We start from the raw sequence: 9226 nt of genomic DNA, 5'->3' as shown, positions 1-9226 counted from the left end.
ACAGGCCCCTTCTTCCAGTTTTGTTTTCTAAGGGAGACCTGATTCATCCAGACTCATTGCTGAATAAAAGACTTCCTTCTTCCTTGTGCCCTCTCTACCTCAATTTGGTGGTGTAACTGGATGGGTACTACAAGGGGTGACTGCTCAAGGGTCGTGCTGGAGAGGGGCTCAGAACTTGCATTGTGTGGCCTCCACCTCAAGATGGGAATACCTCTTTGCTCCAGCAGCCCAAAGTCAGGAGGTTTGGGCTGCTGTTTTCTTCTGTGTTTATCAAAGTTGCTTAGTATAGGCTTCTGGGCTCCCTTGGTTTCTTAATAGCTATTGGCTGACTGGAGACTATTTAGTTGCCTGTTTACCTGGGCTTAGAGGGTGACGTTTCTGTGGTCAGGTTGTGCAAATCTGGAGAGAGGATGTGTAAACAGGACAAGGCTGCTTTCCCAAAGGCCAGGGCCCAGAAATAGTTCCTTGTGCTTCTGACCTATTTCCTCCTCCCCAGACAGAAAGCCACTGAGCAAATGTGCAGTAGTAAAACATAACTACAAGTAGCTATATTCTGATGGAGATTGATTTGCTAATGACAACAAACTGCAGCCTTCCACCTGGAAACAAGGCAGGACTGACCTTTCCCCCCACTTTGCTTCTTAGGCATTATAGTGGCCTATGAGCAGAATTTGCCATGCCTTCCACAGAGCGTTCTTTTTCCAAGTCAGGTCAACCCAGCCTGCAGCTCTGAGTCAATGGAGTTCCTCAGATAAAGTGTGTGCAAAAACATTATTTTTCAAGCACCAGTAAAGACACTTGTTTTAATCTTATACCCCTTTCACGTACTATAGAGGAAGAGGGTGACCCTTAGTGTTGAATAGATCTGGGTGGGATTTCCATATCTATGGACAAGCTGTGGCTCTGGGCCAGTTTCTACATCTGTACAATGGAGTCAAATCTTTTCCTTGCAGGGCTGGTGTGATGGGAACATGCCAGCTTCTTCACCAAGCCTGGTCCTATGAAGGGGTGCCTCAGTACATACTAGTTTCTCTTGCCTGTTACTCCCCTCCTGCCCACCTGACAGTCATCCTTCTATTTTGCCATTAACCTGCTCAAGAAAGGACTTTGTCCCCATCTGCATTTTCTCTGCAAGAATGTGCCCGCCTCTAAGAATGGAGAGTAAACCCACGGTATACAAGGGGCTGGGGAGGCTAATTCACAAGAGTTCAGAAATTCCAGCAGAGCTGCAAAAGGATGATGTCAGAAATAAGAGTGATAACTCAGAAACCACTGACAGTCTATCAGCCCGGTTTCACAAAACTGGCAGCCCACTGGCCTCTGCCTTCTCTGCCTCCCACTCTCTTTGCCTTTCCCTGAAAAGCAAATCTAATGATTGGCAAAAACAAAACCAAGGCTGGAGGAGAGGGGGTGGCTAGTCTGTGTTATTTTGCGAAGCCATTCATCTCTGCCAGATTTAGGTTTACCAGGAAAGTAGGTTGAAATAGACATGTGTCTGCTTTGTTCTAACCCCATTCTTCTCTGGATAGGGGTACCAATCGGTATCCTGGGCTTAGAATGACAGAAATATCTGTGCCAGGCATCACAGTAAACATTTCACACAGATGAGCATGTTATATTTACACAAGCTTCTGAAGTACATACCATTATTATCATTCCCATTCTTCAGATGAAGAAACTAAGGCAGAGAGCTGTGGAGTAGCTTGTCTGTGGCCTCATAACCGGAGTGTGGGAGAACATCAGGATTTGAACTCAGGCTGTCTGGCCACCCCCACCCCACCTGCTACCAACCTTCTGTGCCCTCTCAGTTCTCCCCACCCATCATGTTCTTTGCAGTCAGGACCCCAGCTTTAGGTGCCCGAAGTTTTCTGTGGTCCTGGTCACTTCACTTGGGCTAAGGGGCCAATTAACTAACTTACTGAGCCATCCCATGCCAATGGGGAAGGGCTGGAGGAAACCCCACCACCATCCCACTCATAGTCTGGACAGCCCTCACTCCTACCCCAGGAGCACAGATCCACATCCAAAGAAACGCCATCTCATCCTGGACATCTTCCTTGATTTTGCCGTGAGGTCTATACCACTTTATACCTCTCTTGGGACTTTTACCTCCTTCCAAAAATTACTTGTGTCTGTACAAGACTTCATAGTCTCCAAAGGCCTTTCTCGTCCACCTAGTCCAGCTTCTTCCCAGGCCTTTTAACCTCCTTCTATCACTGGGATGGCATTCAGCATGGTAATTCAGCACCCGAGCCCTGGAATGCAGTCTGCAGCATCCTAACTCCACCACTTGCTAGCTGTTTGCTGCTGGGCAAGGTACTTGCTCAACTTCTCAACATCTCAGTTTCCCTATCTGTGAAACTGGGATAATAATGTCACCCTCATCTGTTTGGAGGGTTGAATGAGATGAACACACGGGCATACACAGCACCCAAACTCAGTAAGTGCTGGCTGCTGTTATCATCTCACTAAATCTTCTCCCAAAACTCCTGTGGAATTAAACCTTCCCACCACCCTCCCACACACTCTCTGGTTCTTGTCATCAGTAAAAATGAGTCTGAACCAGATGACCTTTAAGCTTTCTTCCAGCTCCATCAAGCTATGATTCTACCATGAATCACAGTTGTTATGGACGCATTTTAATTCTTTATGCCATAGCAATCTCCTGAAGGCCCAGCCCTTAACATAGGGCCTTGTATACAGTTGGCTGTCCTGCCAGGGTGATGTTAGCACCTAACAATAGTCTTTGCCTCATCCACGCACTGGGATGAACAAATGAGAAAATTCCTATATAGCATTTAGTCCAGTGCCTGGCACTGAGTAAGCCCCTAATAAGTCATGGTTTCTATTATTATCCCATCTGATACTAATAAGATTCCCAAACATGGTCATTAAAAGCATAGAAGCCACAGTGGGTGTGGACTCATCCTAGTGCTGATCCTGTGAGACCTTGAGCAAGTTAATTCACCACCCCATGCCTCAATTTCCTCCTCTGTAATATGGATGTGATTATGAGTGACTTCCTAATAAGGTTGTTGTGAGTTAATAGAAGGGCACTTAGAATTGTGCCTGGCATCTGCTTGGTATATGTAAGTGCTTTTTGTCATCATTTACAGATGTCAGCAGCACCAAGGGACATCCCCAGGCAGTAGTGGAGTTGGGATCCAAACCTAAGCTTGACTGATTCCAGAGCCTCGGTGCTAATATTAGGAGATGTTCCTGCCTTATGTGATCCCGTGCATTTCAGCAGGAGCCTCCGTGTCCACTCCTTTCAGTTGTCTTCCCTGGCAAAGGAGTTTTTATAATGGTGATTTTAGGATGGGAGGAAGGTGAGTCAGCACCAGAGAGACCTAAAGATGCCCTCAAATCATACCACAGGAGAAGCAGCCTTCTTCTCGCCTGTGTCTGGTCGTATCACTTTAGCATTCCATCAGGACCTGGCCCAGAAGCCCAGAAACATGGCAACACCCACGCCTGCCATCTAGGCTGGAAGCTGCAGCGAAACCCTCAGCACTCACGCTGATGTCACATTTGAGGCTAGTCCCAGCTCTTCCATGGAGAGAGGCCCTGGCCTTGAGGCCATTTCTCATTTCTGAGGCATGATTCACTTAGCAGACAAGACCAGACAGACTCGTTCATGTTCATACCTACCAGAGGAAGGAGAGCTGGGTGGTGGATCCAGGGGGAGGAGAAAAACAAACGGGTTAGGGCTGGCAGGACTCTCCCTGCTGGGCTGCAGGAGCGGAGCAGGCAGGCAGAGCGCCTGACTTAGGAGCCGTGCCCAGCATGGCCACCCACTCACCCATTTATCTTCCTTGCAGTCCAATGTATTGATTTAAACAGGAATCTGTCTGTGCTTCTAATGCCCCAGAAACGCACTTACATTTCACGTGTAGCACAATGATTTTCAAAGAGGTTTCCCACAAGTAATTTTAATTTGGGTTACTTTTTAAATATTTGATTCTCTTATTAACAAAGCAACACATGCTTATGAAGAATGCTGGGACAACTTTTCAAATGTCAATTTTAACTATATATAGAATTATACCACCAGCAATAAGATTTTCAGTAAATTTCCCACTAGTCTGTTTTCTGAGTCCATAGACATATATAGTTTATGAAACAAAATTGGAGCCATACCACACAAAGAGTTCTGTATCTTTTTTTCTTTTCATTTAACATAAAGTCATGGGCATTTTTCAATGTTACCAAATATTCTGCTACAGCAATTCATAATGGCTGCATTTATCAGAATAGATGTGTTATAATTTCGGTGGCCATGCCCTGATTGTTGGACTTTCAAGATGTTTACAAAAATATTACTATTAAAATAACAGTGCCACAAACACCTTTTTACTTATATTTTTGTCTGTATATCTGATTATGTGCCAATAATAAATTTCTAGTAATGGAATTACTAGCTCACAGGATTTGAATATTTCTGAATATATCTAGCCAAATTACTTTCCAGAAAATACATCCAGTTTACACTCCCCCAGCAATGTGTTCGAATGTTCTCACTCTGTTTTGAGCTTGTGAGCCAGTGAGTTAGGTAACAAGGTCTCATGTTACAGACGAAGAAAATTGGGCACAAAGAGATTAAGTAGCCAGCTCCAGTTCGTACAACTGAGACCCAAGCTCTGGCCTCCTGGAGTTAGTGTCAGGGGCCTTCCAGACAAGGAGAGCTCTGAAGAGGTTTCCTGACTAATAGAGTTGGATAGAACTTTCTTTTTTTTTTTTTTTTTTTGAGATGGAGTCTCACTCTGTCACCCAGGCTGGAGTGCAGTGGCGACATCATGGCTCACTGCAACCTCCGCCTCCCAGGTTCAAGCGATTCTCCTGCCTCAGCCTCCCGAGTAGCTGGGATTACAGACATGTGCCCCTACGCCCAGCTAATTTTTATATTTTTAGTAAGTAGAGACAGGTTTTCAGTACGTTGGCCAGGCTGGTCTCGAACTCCTGACCTCAGGTGATCCACCTGCCTCATCCTCCCAAAGTGCTGGGATAATAGGTGTGAGCCATCACGCCTGTCCGCCTTCTATTATTCATTAGAGACATTAGTCTGTAACTTCTCCTTTTTGTAATAACTTTGATATATTTTGATATCAAAGTTATGCTGGCCTGAAAGTTGAGAAATTTTCCCTTTTTTCTTCTCTAGTATTTTCTTTGAGGGAAGGTTTCTAATTATGGATTAAAGTTTCTAAAATAGACGTAGGTGTATGTACATTTTGTACTTTTTCTTATGTTCATTTTGGTAAATTGGGCTTCTCAAATAATTGATTCACTTCCTTCAAATTTTCAAATTTATTAGCGCACATTTTTTATAATATCTTTTTATCATTTTAATATCTGTAGCATCTGTTTTTATAGCCTGCTTTTTTCATTCCTGATACTGGTAATTCATATTTTCTCTTTGTTTTTCTTAATTATCTTACTACTATTTATCAATTTTTTGGGGGGATACAAGGTCTCACTCTGTCACCCAAGCTTGAATACAGTGAAATGATCACAGTTCACTGCAGCCTTAGCTTTGGCTCAAACGATCCTCCCACCTCAGCCTCCCAAAGTGCTAGGAGTACAGGCATGAGCCACTGTGACTGGCCTATCAGTTTTTTTAACCTTTTCAAAGAATGAATGTTTGGATTTATTTTCCATATTGCAAATTTTTTTCTATTTCACAGATTTTTGCTCTTTATTACTTCTTTGCTTTTTCTTTATTTGGTCCTAATTTGGTTGCTCTTCTTTTAGATTCCTGATTTTCAGTTCTTAGTCTTTTTTTTTTTTTTGAGATGGAGTCTTGCTCTGTCACCCAGGCTGGAGTGCAGTGGCACAACTTTGGCTCACTGCAACCTCCTCCTCCTGGGTTCAAGCAATTCTCCTGCCTCAGCCTCCCGAGTAGCTGGGATTACAGGTGTGCACCACCATGCCCAGCTAATTTTTGTATTTTTGGTAGAGAGAGGGTTTCACCATGTTGGCCAGGCTGGGCTCGAATTTCTAACCTCGAGTGATCCACCTGCCTCAGCCTCCCAAAGTGCTGGGATTACAGGTGCGAGCCACCTCACCCAGCCAATTCTTAGTCTTTTTTTTTTTTTTTCATTTCTAATATATACATTTAAGGCCATACATTTTCCTCTAATCACTTTCTGGCTGACATCCTACAGTTTATAAAATAAAATTATATATGTTTATTACAAGAATCAAATTAAGAAATTGTATCAGCTTCTCTAACGTACTTATTTACACAGCAAATATAATATACCAAGATGATGCAAACCTTTCAAATATGTCAAGCCACAGTTTTCTGTGCTTTTTTTTCTTAGTTTAAAATATATTGTTGTTCTTCCACCTTATCTTTGTTTTCATAAGTGGTTTTTCTCTTATCCTGCCTTATAATTTTGCTAGGTTTGGTGACGTAGGAAATCAAAAAAGGATTTAGACAAGAACAAATGAAGTTATGATCTGAACAATTTTGAAGCAATAGATTTACATTTGAGAACTTTTAGTTGTAATGATCCTGCAAGTTTTGGTTTGTTGTGTTTTCGTTATTATTCAGTTCAAAGTATTTTCTAAATCTCGTGATTTTTTTTTATTCATAAGTTATTTAGAAGTCCTACCAAATCTCAAAGCGATTGGGGGTTGTATTATTAGCTACATATGATAGATGTTTGGCTTAATTCCACAGTCGAAGAACACAATCTGTAGGATTTCATTCCTTTGATATTTGTTGAGGTTTGATTATGTCTCAGCATGTGGTGTATCTGGGGGAAATGTTCAATGTGTACTTGAGAAGAATGTGCTTTCTGTACTTGTTTATAATATCTAAAACAAAAGAGTGATTATTTTCTAGGTTATATAAAAACTCATGCAAATCAGTACGAAAAAAATGCCACAGGAAACCCTATAGAAAAAAATAGCATAGGAAAAGAACAAGCTATTCACAGAAGCAAAAGCCCAAAATAGAAGAGATACTCAAATTTATTAGTAATCAGAGGAATGCAATCACAAGATACCACTTTTTATACTTGGACGTCAGAATGGTAAAAGTTAAATAGGCAAAATCAAATGTTAGTGTTTATCACAGAGAACTCACAAAGGTTTTTAGGTACAAAGACCTTCCTCATGGCTTTATCTGAGTGGTGGAGAAGTGAGGGCAACTTAGGTATTCATTATCACAAATGGAGAAGAACCATATGATGGATGCCCACTCTGGCAAAATTGGTTAGTGGCTCACCAAATCTATCTCCTTGTCTTCCAAGACACACAAATAGACTACATTTTCCAGTCTTCATTGCAGTTAGGCACAGCCATTTGACTGAGGTCTAGTCAAAGAATATGAATGGAAATGATGTTGCTATTCCAGGCCCATGAAAACCTCTCACACAAGATATTTATGCCTTTCACCTTCTGCCAATGCAATGCAGGTGGGTGCGACCATCTTGGAAGCCATGTTAAAGAAGGTAGAGCCATAAGATAGATGCAGCCGGGTTCTCTAAATCACCACTGGGGAGAAACCCACCCACCAATGAGGAATACCCATTTTTTGGATTTTAAGAGCAAGAGATAAACTTCGATTTTGTTCAGCATTATGTGCTTTGGGGTTTGTTTATTACAGCAACTAGTGTTACTGCAACTAATATGTAGTACACTATGAAAACACAATGCTAGAGAAAGAAGTGATGGAATAGATGTGCATAAAACACCATTGATAGGCCCCACAAACATAGGGTTAAGTGCAAAAGTGGGGAAACAGAATGAAATTTATAACTAGATTCTATTTATTAAATAGCATATACACACAATATAATAATACGTTTTCTAAGGATACATGCATATTTAAGGATGTATAACAAATGCTTTAGAATGGGTCTGTATGGGCCAGGTGCGGTGGCTCATGCCTGTAATCCCAGCACTTTGAGAGGCTGAGGCAGATGGATTACCTGAGGTTGGGAGTTCTAGACCAGCGTGGCCAACATGCTGAAACCCCATCTCTACTACAAATACAAAAAATTAGCCAGGTGTAGTGGTGGGCACCTGTAATCCCAACTAACTGGGAGGCTGAGGCAGGAGAATCACTTGAACCTGGGAGCCGGAGGTTGCAGTAAGCCATGATCATGCCACTGCACTCCAGCCTGGGAGACAGAACAAGACTCCATCTCAAAAAAAAAAAGGGGGTATGTATGGTAGGAATCAGAGAAGAAGGGAGAAAAAAGAAAAATTTCAAGAGAGTCATTGTACTAACCTGTGAGGACAATAAACTATGAAGTGAGAAGTGCAATTAATTAGTTTTCTACACCTGATGACCTGAGTACAATTTTGAAAAATACAACAAATAATTTAAGAATTTAATAGAACCAGCAAACAAGTGTATGAAAATAATCTGAACATGTTTAGGAATCAAAACAAATATAAATCCATATAACAATAAGATATCAGTTGCAATAGCAAATTAGCAAGTATTTTTTAAAAGATTAATATCCAGTGTTATGGAGAATTTGGTAAAATAGGACTCCTCATATTTGGCTGAAAGGTGTGGAAATTGGTAAAATTATTTAGGAAAGCGGTTGATCACTTCTTGGCCTTTTGGCTAAGATCAAGTGTAGGAAAGCAATTGATAATATTTATGAAGGTTCTAGAAAGGTTTATACCTTTTGTCTTAGTGATTCAATTTCTTGGAATCTAGCTAATGATATAACCTCAACAATCTCAATAATAGAACCATCAAGATAGTTTTTATAAAGATTGTATAATATAATGGGAAAATTATTGTGATGCACTGTTAAGTTTTTAAAAGCAGAAAATAAAAGCAAATATTATAAACAATAATTAATATACATTTGGCTACAAATATGTAAAGATAAACCCCACAACCAGGAGTATAAGATTTATGCCCTACCCACAGTAAAGTCACAGTATAGAAAGGACAGACAGCAAAAATAGGTCTCCACTTTTATGAGACAGGAGATTTCAGGCTAAGAAGTTGGTCTTGTTGAACGAGGACTAAGACCACTTGAGTCAACATGACACAAGTCTAGGAAATTCTTGCCCAGGAAGATAAGATGGTAAACCAACAAATACATTTATTGTTTGCTTCAAGAAATTAACATATTGGGGAAAACAGTTTGCTCATCTGGCCAAAGAACTCTCCTGTCAGGATAACAGACTGCTCAAATAGGCAAAAAGCTCAGGTATATGACAGTTAATTTATCAAGGCTTGCATGGAGACCTT

The 9226-nt window shown here is 41.1% G+C and overlaps 1 pseudogene; it reads left to right on the top strand.

Annotated features, from left to right (window-relative positions):
- Window positions 1–8564: 8564 nt before the first annotated feature.
- Window positions 8565–8685, top strand: LOC115835787 (annotated as a pseudogene).
- The last annotated feature ends 541 nt before the right edge of the window (window positions 8686–9226 follow it).

Source organism: Nomascus leucogenys, chromosome 6 (genome assembly GCF_006542625.1).
Source record: "Nomascus leucogenys isolate Asia chromosome 6, Asia_NLE_v1, whole genome shotgun sequence".
NCBI lineage: Eukaryota > Metazoa > Chordata > Mammalia > Primates > Hylobatidae > Nomascus > Nomascus leucogenys.
The sequence above is the reverse complement of the archived record's forward strand: the minus strand, read 5'-3'. Positions and strand labels throughout refer to the sequence as shown.